General features: G+C 38.2%; 1 protein-coding gene across 7 annotated transcripts in view; it reads left to right on the top strand.

Annotated features, from left to right (window-relative positions):
* The window catches only part of LOC114114485 (sterile alpha motif domain-containing protein 9), an 81883-nt gene that overhangs the window by 44198 nt on the left and 14884 nt on the right, over positions 1-22801 (top strand). For 5 of the 7 annotated variants that reach the window (XM_042248377.1, XM_042248374.1, XM_060414459.1 and 2 more), the window contains one exon: positions 21582-21825. The gene's annotated coding sequence lies outside the window, so the exon portion shown is untranslated. Of the gene's footprint in view, positions 1-9880; positions 10061-21581; positions 21826-22801 lie in introns of those variants that run through there. The other 2 variants (XM_042248376.1, XM_042248373.1) reach the window with 2 other exon arrangements.

Below are 22801 nucleotides of genomic sequence, written 5' to 3'. Positions count from 1 at the left end.
GTGGGATACCAATAAAATTCCAAGACAAGGAATTTGCACCATCTATGTTGGGCCACCGGCGCCACTTGAATATTGGAAGGTGCCCCTCCTTGGGCTCCTTCTCACGTGGAACTTAAAAGCCGGGGCAAGTAAGTAGACGTGGCAAGCACCCACGCTCCAGATGGAAATTCAGCCAGAAAAATGGGGATCAAGAAAGAAACGACACGGGGGAATCAGTCCTTCCAGAAACTGATCTGATTTCTTTATTATTTAGGTTTGCTTATATACGTTTTGTTACACATAGAGCCAAATGGAAATTTTGAAGTCACGCAGGGGTCAGCAGTCCTGACCTTTATCAAAATCAGGTGCTTCACATAAAAGTATACATAAAGGTCTTAGGGGTTTTACATCATCTTCTGGCCATGAGGCCTGCTGACATTTTATGATCCTTTCTTTCTGATAACCAAAAAACTTATTTTTCCCAAGGGTGTTTTTTTCTTAAACCAGGCGCCACCCTCTGAAGGTAGCAGATAAAGTTGCATTCCTATAGGGTGAGGGTGTAGTGGGTTAAAACTAAGAAAGGAATTTATTTACCCTAAGGTTAACATGATTAATCTTAAAGGTTAATACCTATTTCTCCTATATGCTAGTTATATTCATTATAAGGGCAGGAAATACGAAGATTTAGTAGCAAACATCAGCCCAACAAATGAAACCCCTTCACCAATGTTCCCCTTAAGATCTATTTAGTCTTAAGATAGTAATAAAGTTACATTTTTACATAGCAAGGACACAGTGATTTATAACAAAGTACAGTGATCTATAACAAAAGAGAAAATTCATTAACTCAAAACATCTAGTATTGCTAACATCAAAAACTACTATATTCCCTTTTCTATATTCCAAATACATTACTATATTCCCAGGTGTCTAAGGATATGGAGGCCTGGCAGCAATCATTGAGTCAACAATGAGAAAAGCCCTATGCTAATTAAGACTTTCAAAATACTCCAAACTCTCTGTGCTGCTTATGGTTGAGAGGTTGTCACACAACCTAGTCTGTCAGCAGAGAGGTTTGACCTGAGACACCCTTGTCACACCCAGGGCAGGGAATTAGCAGCAATTATTGGCACAACAAATGAAAAACCCTTCACCAATTAATTCCTAACCAACCCACTATACTAATAATTTCTAACTTCCCCAAAGAATCTGCCTTTAGTAAGTCTAAAACATCTCGTGCCTCTCACAGTTGGGAGGCTGTAAACAGTCACATGTGGCGAGAGAATCTGTACAGGCAGGCTAGATAACCTTCAGAGGAGTTCATAAGTTGAAACACTCTTGTCACGCCCAGGAATTTTTATTGACTTGGAGCTGTAAGTTAACTCCTTCTCCAAGAGAGGTAATGGGGGTCAGCCCCCCGTAAAGTCAGAGGCATAGGTGAGAGCATGAAACAGTAAAGTAGGTAGACTCTGGTTTTGGGGGTAGATGCTCGGGAACAGGGGGTTTCCTGAGGCTTGATCCGCCTTTGCATATGCCGAAGCCTCCTTCCTCATGACATTTGCCATGGGCAAAGTTCCTCACGCTGGCTCCCGGCACCTCCCTGTCCATCACCAACTCCCACAGTTCACTCAGACTCACGTCCATCGAGTCAGTGATGCCATCAAGCCATCTCATCCTCTGTTGTCCCCTTCTCCTCCTGCCCCCAGTCTCTTCCAGCATCAGAGTCTTTTCCAATGAGTCAACTCTTCGCATGAGGTGGCCAAAGTACTGGAGTTTCAGCTTTAGCATCATTCCTTCCAAAGAAATCCCAGGGCTAATCTCCTTCAGAATGGACTGGTTGGATCTCCTTGAAGTCCAAGGAACTCTCAAGAGTCTTCTCCAACTCCACAGTTCAAAAGCATCAATTCTTCGGCGCTCAGCCTTCTTCACAGTCCAACTCTCACATCCATACATGACCACAGGAAAACCATAGCCTTGACTAGACGGACCTTAGTCAGCAAAGTAATGTCTCTGCTTTTGAATATGCTATCTAGGTTGATCATAACTTTTCTTCCAAGGAGTAAGGGTCTTTTAATTTCATGGCTACAGTCACCATCTGCAGTGATTTTGGAGCCCACAAAAATAAAGTCTGACACTGTTTCCACTGTTTCCCCATCTATTTCCCATGAAGTGATGGGACCAGATGCCATGATCTTTGTTTTCTGAATGTTGAGCTTTAAGCCAACTTTTTCACTCTCCACTTTTGCTTACATCAAGAGGCTTTTTAGCTCCTCTTCACTTTCTGCCATAAGGGTGGTGTCATCTGCATGTCTGAGGTGATTGATATTTCTCCTGGCAATCTTGATTCCAGCTTGTGCTTCTTCCAGTCCAGCGATTCTCATGATGTACTCTGCATATAAGTTAAATGGGCAGGGTGACAATATACAGCCTTGACATACTCCTTTTCCTATTTGGAACCAGTCTGTTGTTCCATGTCCAGTTCTAACTGTTGCTTCCTGACCTGCATACAGATTTCTCAAGAGGCAGGTCAGATGGTCTGATATTCCCATCTCTCTCAGAATTTTCCGCAGTTTATTGTGATCCATACAGTCAAAGGCTTTGGCATAGTCAATAAAGCAAAAATAGATGTTTTTCTGAAACTCTCTTGCTTTTTCGATGATCCAGCGGATGTTGGCAATTTGATCTCTGGTTCCTCTGCCTTTTCTAAAACCAGCTTGAACATCAGGAAGTTCATGGTTCACGTATTGCTGAAGCCTGGCTTGGAGAATTTTGAGTGTTACTTTACTAGCATGTGAGATGAGTGCAATGGTGTGGTAGTTTGAGTATTCTTTGGCATTGCCTTTCTTTGGGATTGGAATGAAAACTGACCTTTTCCAGTCCTGTGGCCACTGCTGAGTTTTCCAAATTTGCTGACATATTGAGTGCAGCACTTTCACAGCATCATCTTTCAGGATTTTACCCACTCCAGTATTCTGGCCTGGAGAATTCCATGGGCTTTATATAGTCCATGGAGTTACAAAGAGTCGGACACGACTGAGCAACTTTAACACACACATGAACACATAAATTTTACAACTTTGATGAAGTTGACCAATTCTCAGAAAAGCATAAACTACTGTATCTTATCCAGTGTGAAACAGATCATTGGAATAACCTTATGAGCAAAAGTAGTTCAGTCCTGGCCAGAATACTGGTGTGGGTAGCCGTTCCCTTCTCCAGGGGATCTTCCCAAACTAGGGATCAAACCCAGGTCTCCCACATTACAGGTGGATTCTTTACCAGCTGAGCTACCAGGGAAGCCCGAATAACCTTATAACCCTTAAGGAAACTGAATATATAATTTTTAAATTCCCAAAAATGAAGTCTCCAGGCTCAGATAGTTTTACTGGAGAACTCTGCCAAAACAAGAAAAGCAGTATTAATATCACTTCTATACAATCTCTTCCAGAAAATAGAAGAACAACTCCTAATTGATTTTATAAATTTAGAATTACCTCATGCAAAAACCAGAGTACCTCACCTAAAAAAAAAGCAAAAACCAATATCCCTCATGAACATAAACACAAAAGATACTTAACAAATATAAGCAACCAGAATTCATATATGAAAGGATTATATACCATGGCAAGTGGAGTTTATACCAAAATACAAGGGTGATTCAATGTTCAAAAAGTAATCAACTACCATATCAACAGGCTAAAATAGAAAATTAGACAACAAGTCAACTTGTAGAGAGAAATCATGTGACAATATTCAACATTCATTGGTGATAAAAAAAAAAATCTCATAGAAAACTAGGACTAGAGGGAGGCTTCCTTAACGTAATAAAGAACATCTACAAAAAACCATGCAATTAAATCATACTTAATGGTAAAAAACTAAATGTTTTTTACCCCAGGAATGAGAACAAGGCTAAGATATCTGCTCTTATCACTTTTATTCAACATTGTACTGGAAGTTCAAGCTAATGCGATAAAGCAAGAAAGGAAATTAAAAGATATAGATCAGAAAGGAAAAATAAAAACTGAAACTTATGTGATTTTCTACATAAAAAATCCTAAGGAATCTACAAAAACAAACAAACAAACAAAAAACAACCTAGAATTAATAAGGGAATTCAGCAAGGTCACAGTAGACAAAATGAACGTACAAAAATAAATTGTCTTTCTATATATGAGCAATAAACACATGGACACTAATATAAAATATCAATACTATTTATAATCACTCAAAAAATGGAAATAGTTCAATTTAAGTCCAACAAAACATGTGCATAACTCTTATATTGGAAACTACAGCATGCAATGAAAGCAATCAAAGATTAAATGGAGAGACATACCAGTTAAAGGATTAGAAGACTCAACGTATCCATTCTCCCCAAATTGATACATTTTTAGTGAAATTCCTATTGAAATTTCAATAAGATTCTTTGTATAGAGAAAATTATTATAAAATTTATATAGAAAGGCAAAAAAAAGAATAGCTAAAGCAATCTTTTAAAGGAATTAGATGGGAGAAGTTGACTTACCTGATTTCAAATCATAAAATGGTCAAGGCTATATGACAGAGAAATAGATACATAGATCAATGGGACAGAATAGAAAGCTTATAAATAGCCTCACATAAATATGCTCAACTGATTTTCTACTAAGTTGTAACATTAATTCAATGGAGGAATAATAGCCTTTTCAACAAATGGTGCTAAAGCAATTGATCATCCACAGGCTTAAAAATGAACTTAAACCTCACATTTAATGCAAAAATTAACTCAAAATGGATCACAGGTTTAGATTTAATTATGCTTTTACAATTTTATAAAATTATAAAACTTTTAGGAAAAAACATGGAAGAAAGTATCTGGTGTCCAGGGCTAGGCAAAGAATTCTTAAGACTTGCCACCAAAAGCACCACAGGAGAAAAGTTCATAAATTGGACTTGATCAAAAACAAAAACTTTTGCTCTGTCAAAGATCCTATCACGGGGATCAAAAGACATATATAGAACGGAATAAAATATTTGCAACCACATATTTGACAAAAGACTATTATCCTGAATATATAAAGAACCCGAAAATTGCAACTGTTAAAGTCACTCAGCTCCATCAGAAATGGGCAAGGGTGCATGCTGCAGCTACTGAAGCTGGCGTGCTCTAGGACCCATAAACCACAGCCACTGAGCCTGCAAACTGCAACTCATGAAGCTCCTGTACCTAGAGACTGTCCTCTGCAATGAGGAGAGGTCACGACAATGGGAAACCTACTTCCTGCACGGGAGAGAAGTCCCCTCTCACCGCAACTAGAGAAAGCCTGAGAGCAGCAAAGAAGACCCAGCACAACCGAAAATAAAGAGACAAATTGTTAAAAAAAAAAAAAAGGAAAAAAGGAAAAAGAAAGGGGGTGAGGGAAGAATTTAAAATGTGGTCTCCAGACCAGCAAGATTAAGAAAAAAAGAAACAGGCAAGTGACATGAAAAAACACTGAGATGTTTCATCAGAGAGAATATATAGATGGCAAATGAGAACATGAAAAGATGCTCTGCCCAACATGGTTAGCCATTAAGGAAACACAGACTAAAACTGCAATGTGTTATCAGTATATGCTTATCAGAACGGCTAACTTAAAAAAGTAGTGCCAACACTAAATTTTGGAAGGAAGCTGAGAAACATATGCATTGTAGATGGGATATAAAATATGATATAGCTGCTATGGAAGACGGTTTGGCATTTTCCTAAAAATCTAACTGATAGCTTATGATCCAGCAGTTGCACCCCTGGGCATTTATCCCAGAGAAATGAAAAGACATGTTTACACAAAGTCTTACATAATAATGTTTTAAATACCTTTACTTATAACATCCCCAAATCAGAAACAACTCAAGTGTCCTTTAAGGTAAATAGCCAAACAAACTATAGAACGCCCATGCTATGACATATTACTTTGCAATAAAATGAAATAAACTACTGATACACCCAACAACTTGGAATCGGCTGAGTAAAAAAATCCAGTCTCACAAGTTTACATACTAAGTGATTCCATTCATATCACAATCTTGAAATAACAAAATTATAGACATGGAGAACGGATTATTGGTTGCCAGGAGTCTGGAGAAGAAAGTCTGGGAGAAAGATGGGTACGGCTATAAAAGGGCAATAGAAGTGATCCTTGTAGGGATGGAATTGTCTGTATTGTGTCTGTATCAATGTCAATATCCTGCTGGTGATTTCACAGTGTAGCTCCTCTGGATGTTACCATTGAGGGGAACTAGGCCTGGAAAATCCCATGGGCGGAGGAGCCTGGTAAGCTGCAGTCCATGGGGTCACTAAGAGCTGGGCACGACTGAGCAACTCCACTTTCGCTTTTCACTTTCATGCATTGGAGAAGGAAATGGCAACCCACTCCAGTGTTCTTGCCTGGAGAATCTCAGGAACGGGGAGCCTGGTGGGCTGCCGTGTATGGGGTCGCACAGAGTCGGACACGACTGAAGCGACTTAGCAGTAGCAGTAGCAGCAGTAGCAGGCAAAGCATACACTGAATCTCTGAATTATTTCTTACAATTGCTTGTGAATCTACAATCTTCCCCTCCAAAGTTTTTTAAGTAAAAAAAAAAAAATTAATACGATGGACTTCCTTGGTGGTCCATTGGTTAAGAACCCACTGCCAGTGCAGTGGGCACAGGTTCCAATCCTGGTCTGGGAAAATTCCACATACAGCAGGGCAGCTAAGCCTGTGCCCCCAGCTACTGGGCCCTCACTCTAGAGACCGCATTGGCAACGACTGAAGCCCGCACACTGCAGCTCGAGAGTAGTAGCCCTGACTCCTGCAACTTGTGAAAGCCCACACACAGTAACAAAGACCCAGAGTAGCCAAAAATAAATAAATTGTTTTAAAGTTAATAAGAGAAAAAAAAAATAAAGTTAATAAGAGAATACTCCCCAAAATGTACAACTTTGAAAACAAAGTAACAAATTCATATATATTTACTTACATTTATAGATTTATTCACATATATTTATATTTTTTCATATAATCTGACTTATGTTGTCTTTGTAAGATTTAAAACCATGGTTTAATTTTCCATAATAGTAATGGGACTTTTCCAAACTTACTTTTTATTTAAATCCAACTGTGTAAATTTTCTTGTTTTTGTTAACTGTATAGAGCTTCTCCATCTTTGGCTGCAAAGAATATAATCAATCTGATTTCGGTATTGACCATCTGGTGATGTCCATGTGTAGAGTCTTCTCTTGTGTTGTTGGAAGAGGGTGTTTGCTATGACCAGTGCATTTTCTTGGCAAAACTCTATTAGTCTTTGCCCTGCTTCATTCCACATTCCAAGGCCAAATTTGCCCGTTACTCCAGGTGTTTCTTGACTTCCTACTTTTGCATTCCAGTCGCCTATAATGAAAAGGACATCTTTTTGGGTATTAGTTCTAAAAGGTCTTGTAGGTCTTCATAGAACCATTCGACTTCAGCTTCTTCGGCATTATTGGTTGGGGCATAGACTTGGATTACCGTGATATTGAATGGTTTGCCTTGGAAACGAACAGAGATCATTCTGTCATTTTTGAAATTGCATCCAAGTACTGCATTTCGGACTCTTTTGTTGACCATGATGGCTACTCCATTTCTTCTGAGGGATTCCTGCCCACTGTAGTAGATATAATGGTCATCTGAGTTAAATTCACCCATTTTAGTTCTCTGATTCCTAGAATGTCGACGTTCACTCTTGCCATCTCCTGTTTGACCACTTCCAATTTGCCTTGATTCATGGACCTGACATTCCAGGTTCCTATGCAATACTGCTCTTTACAGCATCGAACCTTGCTTCTATCACCAGTCACATCCACAGCTGGGTATTGTTTTTGCTTTGGCTCCATCCCTTCATTCTTTCTGGAGTTATTTCTCCACTGATCTCCAGTAGCATATTGGGCACCTACTGACCTGGGGAGTTCCTCTTTCAGTATCTTATCATTTTACCTTTTCATACTGTTCATGGGGTTCTCAAGGCAAGAATACTGAAGTGGCTTGCCATTCCCTTCTCCAGTGGACCACATTCTGTCAGACCTCTCCACCATGACCTGCCCATCTTGGGTTGCCCCGTGGGCATGGCTTAGTTTCATTGAGTTAGACAAGGCTGTGGTCCTAGTGTGATTAGATTGACTAGTTTTCTGTGAGTATGGTTTCAGTTTCAGCTGGATCATGGAAAAAGCAAGAGAGTTCCAGAAAACATCTATTTCTGCTTTATTGACTATGCCAAACCCTTTGACTATGTGTATCACGATAGACTGTGGAAAATTCTGAGAGAGATGGGAATACCAGACCACCTGACCTGCCTCTTGAGAAATCTGTATGCAGGTCAGGAAGCAACAGTTAGAACTGGACATGGAACAACAGACTGGTTTCAAATAGGAAAAGGAGTACGTCAAGGCTGTATATTGTCACCCTGCATATTTAACTTATATGCAGAGTACATCATGAGAAACGCTGGACTGGAAGAAGCACAAGCTGGAATCAAGATTGCCAGGAGAAATATCAATCACCTCAGATATGCAGATGACACCACCCTTATGGCAGAAAGTGAAGAGGAGCTAAAAAGCCTCTTGATGAAAGTAAAAGAGGAGAGTGAAAAAGTTGGCTTAAAGCTCAACATTCAGAAAACGAAGATCATGGCATCTGGTCCCATCACTTCATGGGAAATAGATGGGAAACAGTGTCAGACTTTATTTTGGGGGGCTCCAAAATCACTGCAGATGGTGACTGCAGCCATGAAATTAAAAGATGCTTACTCCCTGGAAAGAAAGTTATGACCAACCTAGATAGCGTATTCAAAAGCAGAGACATTACTTTGCTAACAAAGGTCCGTCTAGTCAAGGCTATGATTTTTCCAGTGGTCATGTATGGATGTGAGAGATGGACTGTGAAGAAAGCTGAGTGCCAAAGAATTGATGCTTTTGAACTGTGGTATTGGAGAAGACTCTTGAGAGTCCCGTGGACTGCCAGGAGATCCAATCAGTCTATTCTAAAGGAGATCAGCCCTGGGTGTTCTTTGGAAGGACTGATGCTAAAGCTGAAACTCCAATACTTTGGCCACCTCATGCGAAGAGTTGACTCATTGGAAAAGACTCTGATGCTGGGAGGGATTGGGGCAGGAGAAAAAGGGGATGACAGAGGATGAGATGACTGGATGGCATCACCGACTTGATGGACGTGGGTTTGGGTGAACTCTGGGAGTTGGTGATGGACAGGGAGGCCTGGCGTGCTGTGATTCATGGGGTCACAAAGAGTTGGACACGACTGAGCGACTGAACTGAACATGAACGTGCTAAGTCACTTATTCACGTCCAACTCTTTGAGACCTCATGGACTGTAACTGACCAGGATCCTCTATCCATGAACTTCTCCAGGCAAGAATACTGCAGTGTGTTGCCATTTCCTCCTCCAAGGGATCTTCTCCCCTCAGGGATCAAACCCACATCTCTTGTCTTCTGCATTGTAGGTGGGTTCTTTACCACTAGTGCCACCTGGAAGTCCCTAGGGAGCTCCAAAAAGGCCCTGAAAGCCACTCCTTTACATTCTTTTTGGGAAAACAGAGACAGGTGGATAGTGCACCCAAGAAAACCAGTGAAATGCCTGCTTAAAGTCCTACTCAAGTTCTGGGCTCTTGGCAGCCCTCAAAAGTCTCAAGCAAAGAAAAGATTTTAACCTTTGAATTCTAACCACACACACCAGAAGAGTGGATGAGTAATGGCTTACCGAAGGACTCCTTTCAGAGAGAAAAAAAAAATAAAAGTTACTTCAGTAAATGCAGATCTGGGAAAACGAAACTGAAATCAAATGTGCAGACTTCCTTCTCCCCACCTTCCAGTTTCGGCACACCCATACTGAGAAACACTGCCATTTCTGAGCCAAATGACCTCTGACTGAAGTGGAAGCAGAGGAGAAACGTGCATAAAAACCTGACTGAAAAAAAAGTATTTTTCTCTAGCCTGCTAGGAAGAAGAAAACACAGACGTTTGAATGACTCCTACACTGAAATATATGATTTTCCTGTCGTTTATTAGAACTATGCAAGAAAAATCGGGGTGAGTACAATATCTGTTATTAACAGTTTTATTACTATCTATAGCAGCATTTTATTGAGTAGGAAGGAATCTACTTCTCAATTAGAAAATTGAAATATACTCCAAAATATGATATTTTAAGCCTAAACTTTAAACTGTTCACTGCTGTGACACTGTGTGCTTCATATTAATAAAAAAGAAGTCACAGTATTCCATAAAATATGCAGCTGAAAACTAAAGGCACTTCTCCTTTAGAGGTATTTTTATTGATGAACTCCCTCATGGCATTAGCAACATCTCCAAAAAGAACATATAATTGAAAATTTTTAAATGTACTTTCTACTAATCTACTCTAAGGAGTTGCCAGAAAATAAAACTCCCTGATAAATCCTCACATATTAGTGTCAGATGATATGTATTATAAGGAGACAGAGTCAGGGATAGTGCTAGAGTTGTAGACAGATTACAGAAAGTACTTGAAATTATAACAGCCTTCCTCTTTCCTGGTAAAAATCTTGGGTTTATGTCTGATTTTCTCCAAGGTAAGGAACAAGGTAGTACCAGAGGGTGAGGGAAATACAGTTCTGATTAAAACCCTACTCTTCAATTTCCTTTTCTTTTAGAAAAATGAACCAGCCCTAAAGTTAACTCTACAGGTGATAAATATATATGTGTTTGATCAATCAACTAACAATCAATTAACAAGTTCCTTTTTAAAATACTAGTTGCTAAGAAGCTCAGAACCAAATTTTCGGGACAGTTCTAGTAAAGTATATAGAATTTTAAAATTATTTTTGCAAATTTCATCTGCATATGCAATGGGAAAATCATGTATTTCGGTGTAGGAAACATTCAAATGTCTGTGTTTTCTTCTTCCTACTTACTATATTAGAGAAAAAAACTTCAGGGTCTTTTATGGTTCCATACAAATTTTAGAATTATTTGTTCTAGCTCTGTGAAAAATGCCTTTGCTGTTTTGATAGGGATTGCATTGAATCTGTCAATTGCCTTGGGTAGTATGGCCATTTTAACAACATTAATTCTTCCAGCACATGAACACGGTCTATCTTTCCATCCGTTTTGTTGCATCAGTGTCACGTGGTTTCCAGTGTAAAGGTCTTTTAACTCCTTACATTTATTTCTACTGATTTATTATTTTTGATGCAAGTATAAATGTGATTGTTTTCTTTATTTCTCTTCTGATAGTTTGTTGTTAATGTATAGAAACACAACAGATTTCTGTATATTAATTTTATATCCTGCAATCTTACTGAATTCATTTATTAGTTCTAATAGTTTTTTTGGCGGCATGTTAGGTTCTTCTGTACATAGTATTATGTTATCTTCTATACATAGTATTATGTGGTTAGAATTCAAAGGACAGTTCTACTTCTTCATATCCAATTTGGATGACTTTTATTTCTTTTTCTTGTTTAATTGCCATCACCAGTATTTCCAATGCTATGTTAAATAAAAGTAGCAAGAGTAGGCATCCTTGTCTTGTTCCTGATCTTAGAGGGAGTGCTTTCAGCTTTTCACTGCTAGTTTGATGTTGACTATAGGTTTGTTATATATGGTTCTTATTATGTTGATATATGTTCCCTGGGTCGGGACGATCCCCTGGAGGAGGGCATGGCAACCCACTCCAGTATTTTTGCCTGGAGAATTCCATGGACAGAGCAGCCTGGTGGGCTACAATCCATGGGGTCGCAAAGAGTCGGACACAACTGAGCAACTAAGCACAGAACACGTTCCCTCCATGCCTGCTATATTGAAGGTTTTTTATTTTTTTATTGTTAAAAGCTTTTATTGAATCTTTTGCATTGATCAGATCATTTTTATTATTCAACTTGTTAGTATGGTCTTTCACATTGATTGATTTACAGATACTGAACCATTCCTGCATTGCTGGGATAAATCCCACTTGATCATGATTAGGATCCTTTCTCATCTAGCGTATTGTTTACGGCCCATATTTCTTTCTTGACATTCTCTCTGGATAATCTGTCCACTGATATAAGTGGAATGCTAAAGTCCCATAATACTGTTGTATTAGTTTCAGTTTCTTTCTTTATGTTTGTTAATATTTGCTGCATGTATTTAGGTGTTCTTATGTTGGGTACAAGGGGAACATTTCATGCAAAGATGGGCTTGATGAAGGACAGAAATGGTATGGACCTAACAGCAGCAGGAGATATTAAGAAGAGGTGGCAAGAATACACAGAAGAACTGTACAAAAAAGGTCTTCATGACCCAGATAATCACGATGGTGTGATCACTCACCTAGAGCTAGACATCCTGGAATGTGAAGTCAAGTGGGCCTGAGAAAGCATCACTACAAACAAAGCTAGAGGAGGTGATGGAATTCCAGTTGAGCTATTTCAAATCCTGAAAGATGATGCTGTGAAAGTGCTGCATTCAATATGCCAGCAAATTTGGGAAACTCAGCAGTGGCCACAGGAATGGAAAAGGTCTGTTTTCATTCCAGTCCCAAAGAAAGGCAATGCCAAAAAATGATCAAACTACCACACAATGGCACTCATCTCACACACTAGTAAAGTAATGCTCAAAATTCTCCAAGCCAGGCTTCAGCAATACATGAATGGTGAACTTCCAGATGTTCAAGCTGGTTTTAGAAAAGGCAGAGAAATCAGAGATCAAATTGCAAACATCTGCTGGATCATAGAAAAAGCAAGAGAGTTCCAGAAAAACATCTATTTCTGCTTTATTGACTATGCCAAAGCCTTTGACTGTGTGGATCACAATATGGATGTGAGAGTTGGACTGTGAAGAAAGCTGAGCGCCAAAGAATTGATGCTTTTGAACTGTGGTGTTGGAGAAGACTCGAGAGTCCCTTGGACTGCAAGGAGATCCAACCAATCCATTCTGAAGGAGATCAGCCCTGGGAGTTCTTTGGAAGGAATGATGCTAAAGCTGAAACTCCAGTACTTTGGCCACCTCATGTGAAGAGTTGACTCATTGGAAAAGACTCTGATGCTGGGAAACATTGAGGGCAGGAGGAGAAGGGGATGACAGAGGGTGAGATGGTTGGATGGCATCACCGACTCAATGGACATGGGTTTGGGTGAACTCCAGGAGTTGGTGATGGACAGGGAGGCCTGGCGTGCTGCAATTCATGGGGTCGCAAAGAGTCAGACACAACTGAGCGACTGAACTGAACTGAACTGATGTTGGGCTTCCCTAGTGACTCAGATGGTAAGAATCCACGCAATGCAGGAGACCCAGGTTCGATCCTTGGGTCAGAAAGATGCCCTGGAAAAGGGAATGGCTACCCACTTCAGTATTCTTGCCTGGAGAATTCCAAGGACAGAGGACCATCGGGGCCTATAGTCCACGGAGTGGCAAAGAGTCAGACATGACTGAGCGACTAACACTCTGTTTTCATGTTGGGTGCATCTATATTTGCAATTGTTACCTCTTCTTGTTGTATCAATTTATCTTTATGTACTGTTCTTTTTTCTTGTCATTTGTTGTAGTCTTTTAAAGTATATTTTGTCTGATAAAAGTATTGCTACTCCAGCTTTTCTTGTTCAATTTGTGCAGAATATGGTTTTCCTTCCCCTCACTTTCAATTTGCCCATCCCCCTTCCCCACTCCAGCACCTGGTAACCTCTGTTTGCTGAGTTCAACTTTGAAGGGGAAGTGGTTGTTTTCTTAGATTCCACATATAAGTGAGCTCATACAGTAATTGTCTTTCTCTTTCTGTCTTATTTCGCTTAGCATAATGGCCTTCAGTTTCATCTATATTGTCACAAATAAAAGGATTTCCTTCTTTCTTATAGCTATTGTAAATATGTTTATTTGCTACAATGCACGTGGGAGTGCAACTGTCTCTTCAAAATACTTATTTCATTTCTTTCTGATATATAGTCAGAAGTGAGATTGCTGGATCACAGAGTAATTCTGTTTTTAATTTTTTGAGGAATCTCCATACTGTTTTCCATAATGGCTGTACCAGTTTACATCCCCACTAGCAATGTACAAGTGTTTTCTCCACATCCTCACCAGCTCTCATTATCAGTTTTATTTTTGAATAACAGCCATCTAACAAGCATGAGGGATTACCTCATTTTGATTTTGATTTGTATTTCCCTGATGATTAGTGATATTAAACACTTTTTTCCTATATCTGTTGGCCATTTGTGTGTTCATTTGGGAAATGTCTGTTTAGGTCCTTTGTTTATTTTTCAAATAAGATTGTTTTCTTGCTATTGAGTAGTTTGAGTTCCTTATGTATTTTGAAGGAGAAGGGGACAACAAAGAATGAGATGGTTGGATGAAATCACCGACTCAATGGACATGAGTTTGAGCAAACTCCAGGAGTTGGTGAAGGACAGGGAAGCCTGCAGTGCTGCAGTCCATGGGATTGCAAAGAGTTGCACATGACTGAGCCACTGAACTGAACTGAACTAAGATAGGGTTTGCCAGTATTTTCTCTCATTCCACAGGGGGCCTTTTCATTCTGTGGATTGTTCCTTTTGCTGTGCAGAAGTTTTCAGTTTTTTAGTTTGCAGTCCCATTTGTCTGTGTTTGCTTTTATTGTTTGTGTTTTGGGGGTCATATCCAAAGCTTGTTGCTCAGACTGATGTCAAGAAGATTTTCCTCTATTTTCATCTATAGTTTTTTGGTTTCAGGTCTTAGAGTTAAGTCTTTAATCAATTTGTGTTTTCTACTCAAGATCACTTTTTCATGGGTCTTTTGTAGTTCCATATGAGTTTTAGACTTTTTTTTTCTATTTTTGTGAAAAATTTCATTGGAATTTTAATAACTATTGCATTGAATCTCTAATTGATTAGGGTAGTATAAACATTTAAATAATATTCTTCTAATTCATAACACAGGATACCTTTCATTTATTTGTGTCTTCTTCAGTTTCATCAGTGTTTCACAGTGTTCAGTGTATGGATCTTTCACCTCCTTCTTCAAATGTATCCCTGAGTAATTTTTATGCTACTGTAAGTGAGCTCATTTTAATTTTTTTCAGATAGTTTACTGTCAGTGTATAGAAACGCAGCTTTTTATTTTTTTAACTGATTTTAAAATTTTATTATAATAATTATTTTTAAATTGATCTACTGTTCATGCTAATCATAATTTTATCTTTTTAATCTTTTTAAAATATAAATTTGTTTATTTTAATTGGAGACTAATTACTTTACAATATTGTATTGGTTTTGCCATACATCAACATGAATCTGCTACGAGTGTACACATGTTCCCCATCCTGAACCGCCCTCCCACCTCCCTTCCCATACCATCCCTCAGGGACATCCCAGTGCACCAGCCCTGAGCACCCTGAAGCATGTGTCAAACCTGAACTGGTGATTCCTTTCACATGTGATATTATACATGTTTCAGTGCCATTCTCCCAAATCATCCCACCTTCGCCTTCTCCCACAGAGTCCAAAAGACTGTTCTATACATCTGTGACTCTTTTGCTGTCTCGCATACAGGGTTATTGTTACCATCTTTCTAAATTCCGTATATATGCATTAGTATACTGTATTGGTGTTTTTTTTTCTTGCTTACTTCACTCTGTATAATAGGCTCCAGTTTCATCCACCTCACTAGAACTGATACAAATGTATTCTTTTTACTGGCTGAGTAATACTCCATTGTGTATATGTAACACAGCTTTCTTATCCATTCATCTGCTGATGGACATCTAGGTTGCTTCCATGTCCTGGCTATTGTAAACAGTGCCGCGATGAACATTGAGGTACACTTGTCTCTTTCAGTTCTGGTTTCCTTGGTGTGTATGCCCAGAAATGGGATTGCTGGGTCGAATGGCAGTTCTATTTCCAGTTTTTTAAGGAACCTCCACACTGTTCTCCATAGTGGCTGTACCAGTTTGCATTCCCTTACACCTACAGTGTAAGAAGGTTCCCTTTTCTCCACACCCTCTCCAGCATTTATTGCTTGTAGACTTTTTAAGAGCAGCCATTCTGACCAGCGTGAGACGGTACCTCATCATGTCTTTGATTTGCATTTCTCTGATAATGAGTGATGTTGAGCATCTTTTCATGTGTTTGATAGCCATCTGTATGTCTTCTTTGGAGAAATGTCTGTTTAGTTCTTTGGCCCATTTTTTTTTTTAGCTTTTTATTTTTTAAATTTTAATATCTTTAATTCTTACATGCGTTCCCAAACATGAACCCCCCTCCCACCTCCTTCCCCATAACATCTCTCTGGGTCATCCCCATGCACCAGCCCCTAGCATGCTGCATCCTGCGTCAGACATAGACTGGCGATTCAATTCTTACATGATAGTATACATGTTAGAATGTCATTCTCCCAAATCATCCCACCCTCTCCCTCTCCCTCTGAGTCCAAATGTCCGTTATACACATCTGTGTCTCTTTCCCTGTCTTGCATACAGGGTCATCTTTGCCATCTTCCTAAATTCCGTATATATGTGTTAGTATACTGTATTGGTGTTTTTCTTTCTGGCTTACTTCACTCTGTATAATCGGCTCCAGTTTCATCCATCTCATCAGAACTGATTCAAGTGAATTCTTTTTTACGGCTGAGTAATACTCCATTGTGTATATGTACCACAGCTTTCTTATCCATTCATCTGCTGATGGACATCTAGGTTGTTTCCATGTCCTGGCTATTATAAACAGTGCTGCGATGAACATTGGGGTACAAGTGTCTCTTTCAATTCTGGTTTCCTCGGTGTGTATGCCCAGAAGTGGGATTGCTGGGTCATAAGGTAGTTCTATTTGCAATTTTTTAAGGAATCTCCACACTGTTCTCCATAGTGGTTGTACTAGTTTGCATTCCCACCAACAGTGTAGGAGGGTTCCCTTTTCTCCACACCCTCTCCAGCATTTATTGCTTGCAGATTTTTGGATCGCAGCCATTCTGACTGGTGTGAAGTGGTACCTCATTGTGGTTTTGATTTGCATTTCTCTAATAATGAGTGAAGTTGAGCATCTTTTCATGTGTTTGTTAGCCATCCGTATGTCTTCTTTGGAGAAATGTCTATTTAGTTCTTTGGCCCATTTTTTGATTGGGTCATTTATTTTTCTGGAATGGAGCTGCATAAGTTGCTTGTATATTTTTGAGATTAGTTGTTTGTCAGTTGCTTCATTTGCTATTATTTTCTCCCATTCAGAAGGCTGTCTTTTCACCTTGCTTATAGTTTCCTTTGTTGTGCAGAAGCTTTTAATTTTAATTAGGTCCCATTTGTTTATTTTTGCTTTTATTTCCAGAATTCTGGGAGGTGGATCATAGAGGATCCTGCTGTGATTTATGTCTGAGAGTGTTTTGCCTATGTTCTCCTCTAGGAGTTTTATAGTTTCTGGTCTTACATTTAGATCTTTAATCCATTTTGAGTTTATTTTTGTGTGCGGTGTTAGAAAGTGATCTAGTTTCATTCTTTTACAAGTGGCTGACCAGTTTTCCCAGCACCACTTGTTAAAGAGATTGTCTTTACTCCATTGTATATTCTTGCCTCCTTTGTCAAAGATAAGGTGTCCATATGTGTGTGGATTTATCTCTGGCCTTTCTATTTTGTTCCATTGATCTGTATGTCTGTCTTTGTGCCAGTACCATACTGTCTTGATGACTGTGGCTTTGTAGTAGAGCCTGAAGTCAGGCAAGTTGATTCCTCCAGTTCCATTCTTCTTTCTCAAGATTGCTTTGGCTATTCGAGGTTTTTTGTATTTCCATACAAATCTTGAAATTATTTGTTCTAGTTCTGTGAAAAATGTGGCTGGTAGCTTGATAGGGATTGCATTGAATTTGTAAATTGCTTTGGGTAGTATACTCATTTTCACTATATTGATTCTTCCGATCCATGAACATGGTATATTTCTCCATCTATTAGTGTCCTCTTTGATTTCTTTCATCAGTGTTTTATAGTTTTCTATATATAGGTCTTTAGTTTCTTTAGGTAGATATATTCCTAAGTATTTTATTCTTTTCGTTGCAATGGTGAATGGAATTGTTTCCTTAATTTCTTTTTCTACTTTCTCATTATTAGTGTATAGGAATGCAAGGGATTTCTGTGTGTTGATTTTATATCTTGCAACTTTACTATATTCATTGATTAGCTCTAGTAATTTTCTGGTGGAGTCTTTAGGGTTTTCCATGTAGGATCATAAGAGACTACTATCAGCAGTTGTATGCCAATAAAATGGACAACGTGGAAGAAATGGACAAATTCTTAGAAAAGTACAATTTTCCAAAACTGAACCAGGAAGAAATAGAAAATCTTAACAGACCCATCACAAGCACGGAAATTGAAACTGTAATCAGAAATCTTCCAGTAAACAAAAGCCCAGGTCCAGACGGCTTCACAGCTGAATTCTACCAAAAATTTAGAGAAGAGCTAACACCTATCCTCCTCAAACTCTTCCAGAAAATTGCAGAGGAAGGTAAACTTCCAAACTCATTCTATGAGGCCACCATCACCCTAATACCAAAACCTGACAAAGATGTCACAAAAAAAGAAAACTACAGGCCAATATCACTGATGAACATAGATGCAAAAGTCCTCAACAAAATTCTAGCAATCAGAATCCAACAACACATTAAAAAGATCATACACCATGACCAAGTGGGCTTTATCCCAGGGATGCAAGGATTCTTCAATATCCGCAAATCAATCAATGTAATTCACCACATTAACAAATTGAAAAATAAAAACCATATGATTATCTCAATAGATGCAGAGAAGGCCTTTGACAAAATTCAACATCCATTTATGATAAAAACTCTCCAGAAAGCAGGAATAGAAGGAACATACCTCAACATAATAAAAGCTATCTATGACAAACCCACAGCAAACATTATCCTCAATGGTGAAAAATTGAAAGCATTTCCCTAAAGTCAGGAACAAGACAAGGGTGTCCACTTTCACCGCTACTATTCAACATAGTTCTGGAAGTTTTGGCCACAGCAATCAGAGCAGAAAAAGAAATAAAAGGAATCCAAATTGGCCCATTTTTTGTTTGGATCATTTATTTTTCTGGAATTGAGCTGCAGGAATTGCTTGTATGTTTTTAATTCTTTGTCTGTTGCTTCATTTTCTATTATTTTCTCCCATTCTGAAGGCTGTCTTTTCACCTTGCTTATAGTTTCCTTTGTTGTGCAGAAGCTTTTCATTTTAATTAGGTCCCATTTGTTTATTTTTGCTTTTATTTCCAAGATTCTGGGAGGTGGGTCATAGAGGATCCTGCTGTGATTTATGTCAGAGAGTGTTTTGCCTATGTTCTCCTCTAGGAGTTTTATAGTTTCTGGTCTTACATTTAGATCTTTAATCCACTTTGAGTTTATTTTTGTGTATGGCATTAGAAAGTGTTCTAGTTTCATTCTTTTACAAGTGGTTGACCAGTTTTCCCAGCACCATTTGTTACAGAGATTGTCTTTTCTTCATTGTATTTTCTTGCCTCCTTTGTCAAAGATAAAGTGTCCATAGGTGTGTGGATTTATCTCTGGGCTTTCTGTTTTGTTCCATTGATCTATATTTCTGTCTTTGTGCCAGTACCATACCGTCTTGATGACTGTGGCTTTGTAGTAGAGCCTTAAGTCAGGCAGGTTGATTCCTCCAGTTCCATTCTTTGTTCTCAAGATTGCTTTGGCTATTCGAGGTTTTTTGTATCTCCATACAAACTGTGAAATTATCTGTTCCAGCTCTGTGAAAAATACCGTTGGTAGCTTGATAGAGATTGCATTGAAAATAGATTGCTTTGTGTAGAATACTCATTTTCACTATATTGATTCTTCTGATCCATGAACATGGTATATTTCTCCATCTATTAGCGTCCTCTTTGATTTCTTTCACCAGTGTTTTACAGTTTTCTATATATAGGTCTTTTGTTTCTTTGGGTAGATATATTCCTAAGTATTTTATTCTTTTTGTTGCAATGGTGAATGTAATTGTTTCCTTAATTTCTCTTTCTATTTTCTCATTATTAGTGTATCGGAATGCAAGGGATTTCTGTGTATTGATTTTATATCCTGCAACTTTACTATATTCATTAATTAGCTCTAGTAATTTTCTGGTGGAGTCTTTAGGATTTTCTGTGTAGAGGATCAGCTTTTTAATATTGATTTGTATCTTGTACCTTTTCCTAATTTGTTTTTTTGTTCTAAAGGTTTTTTCTCTCTCTCTCTCTCTCTTTTTTTTCTTTTTTTGGGTGGTTTCTAAGGTTTTATGGGCTTCCCTGGAGGCTTAGATGGTAACGAATCTGTCTGCAATGCAGGAGACCTGGGTCTGATCACTGGGTTGGGAAGATCCCCTAGAGGAGAGCATGGCAACCCACTCCATTATTCTTGCTTGGAGAATCCCCACAGACAAAGGAGCCTGGCGGCCTGTAGTCCATGGGGTCGCAAAGAGTCACAGCAGAGCAACTAAGCACACACACAAGGTTTTATGTGTATAATATCATTGCAAACAGAAACAATTTTTCGCTTCTTCCTTTTCCTGTTTGGAGGCCTTTATTTATTTTTCTGCTAATTGCTCTGTCTAGGACTTTTACTTTTATATAGAAGGAAAGTGCTGGGAGTGGAAATTCTTGGCTTGATCTTAGAGGAAAAGCATTCAGTTTTTCACTACTGAGTATGATGTTAGCTATGAGCTTGTCATATATGGCCTTTATTGCATTTAGGTAATAACCCCTCACCGTTCTATACCAAATTTGTTGAATTTTTGTCATATAATACAAGTAAAGAATTTCATTAAATACTCTTTCTGGATCTATTGAGAGATCATATGATTTTTATCCTTCATTCTTTTAATGTGATATGTTGCATTTATTGGTTTGCATATCTTGAACCATTTTTGCATCCCAGAGATAAATCCCATTTGATTATGGTATATGATCTTTATAATGCTTATAATGTTCTGTTGAACTTCATTTGCTTGTATTTTGTCGATGATTCTTACATTTATGTTCATCAGTGATATTGGTCTGCAACTTCCTTTTTCTTGTACTGTCCTTCACTGGCCTTGGAATCATCATTAAGCTGGCCTCATAAAATGTACTTGTAACTGTTCCCTCCTTTTCTGTTTTTTGGAAGAATTTAAGAATTAACATTAATTCTTCTTTAAATATTTGGCAGAATTCACTGGTGAAGCCATGAGGTCTGAGATTTTTCCTTTTTTGTGAGGTTTCAATTACTAATCCAAACTGCTTACTCATTATTGGTCTGGGAGGTTTCAGTTGCTGATTCAAACTCCTTCCTCATTGGTCTGTTCAGATTCTTTAGTCATGATTCAGTCTTGATGGTTTGTATGTTTCTAAGAATTTATTTATTTATTCTAGCATTGTCCAATTTGGGGCATATAAATGTTCACAGTGGTTTCTTAATATACTTTGCATTTCTGTGATATCAGTTGTAACATCTCTCTTTCATTTGTAATTTTACATATTTGAGTTTTCTCTACTTGTTTCTTAGTCTAGCTCAAGGTTTGTCAATTTTGTTCATGTTACAAAACAATAGCTCTTAGTAGCAAGAGAAGAGTGATGCCTCAGTCACTGACTTGGCTGGTCTTCTTTTCTCTTTGCAGTGTTATTTCCTTCATGCCCTGCTGCTTCGAGATACAAACTATTTTTAAGAAACTTGGTATTGATACGAAGATCTTCTTTTGAATATGGTGGAGTAGAAGGACCCTAAGCTCACCTTCTGAACACACCCAAATCACCATCTGAAGAACTATCTGCAGAACAACCGTCATTGAAAAACACTGAAACCTACTAGAAAAGATCCTCTACAACCAAAGACATAACAACAACTAAAGCCCATCCCCCCAGGTGGGTGACCCACAGATAAGAGAATAATTATATTACAGAGGTTTTCTCATGAGAGTGAGATTCTGAGCCCCACATCAGTCCTTCCAGTCCAGAGGTCTGGCAGTGGGAAAATATGACCTTTTCCATGGTTCTTCTAGTTTCTATTTCACTTATTCCTTTTCTGATTTTATTTCATTCCTTCTGTGAACTTTAGGTTGAGTTTGTTCTTGAGGTATAACATTGGGCTGTTTATTTGAGATCTTTCGTAATGTAGGCCTTTGTCACTATTAACTACTCTCTTATAACTGTTTGTGCTGCATCTCATAAGTTTTGGTGTGTTGTGTTTCCACTTTTGTCTCGAGATATTTTTTGATATCCCTTTTGACTTATTCTTTGACCAAATGGTTGGTCAGAAGTATGTTATTTAACTTCCACATATTTATGAATTATACAACTTTCCTTCTATTATTGATTTCTAGTTTCATATCATTGTGGTCAGAAAAGATACTTGATGTGGACTTCAAGTTTCTTAAATTTGTTAAGACTTCTTATGTGAACTAATATAAGATCTATCCTGGAAAATGTTCCATGTGTACGTTGAAAGAATGTGTATGCTGTTGCTCTTGGATGGAATGTACTGAATATGTCTGTTAGATCCATTTGACCTATGGTGTTGTTTAGGTATGCTGTTTCCTTATAGATATTTTGTCTGAATGATCTATCCATTGTTAAACCTGGGATATTGAAGTCACCTACTATTATTGTATATGTCTATTTCTCCCATTTAGATTTACTAATACTTGCTCTATTTTTAGGTACGCTGAAGTACCTAAATTTTGGTGCAATATATATATATATATATATATATATATAATATTTGGTGCATTATATATTATCATCTTGATGAATTGGCCACTTTATCATTATATAGTAACCTTTGTCTCTTTTGACCATTTTGACTTAAAGTCTATCTTGTCCAATTGTAACCACTCCTGCC

The sequence above is a fragment of the Ovis aries genome, chromosome 4 (genome assembly GCF_016772045.2).
Source record: "Ovis aries strain OAR_USU_Benz2616 breed Rambouillet chromosome 4, ARS-UI_Ramb_v3.0, whole genome shotgun sequence".
NCBI classification, from domain to species: domain Eukaryota; kingdom Metazoa; phylum Chordata; class Mammalia; order Artiodactyla; family Bovidae; genus Ovis; species Ovis aries.
The sequence above is the reverse complement of the archived record's forward strand: the minus strand, read 5'-3'. Positions and strand labels throughout refer to the sequence as shown.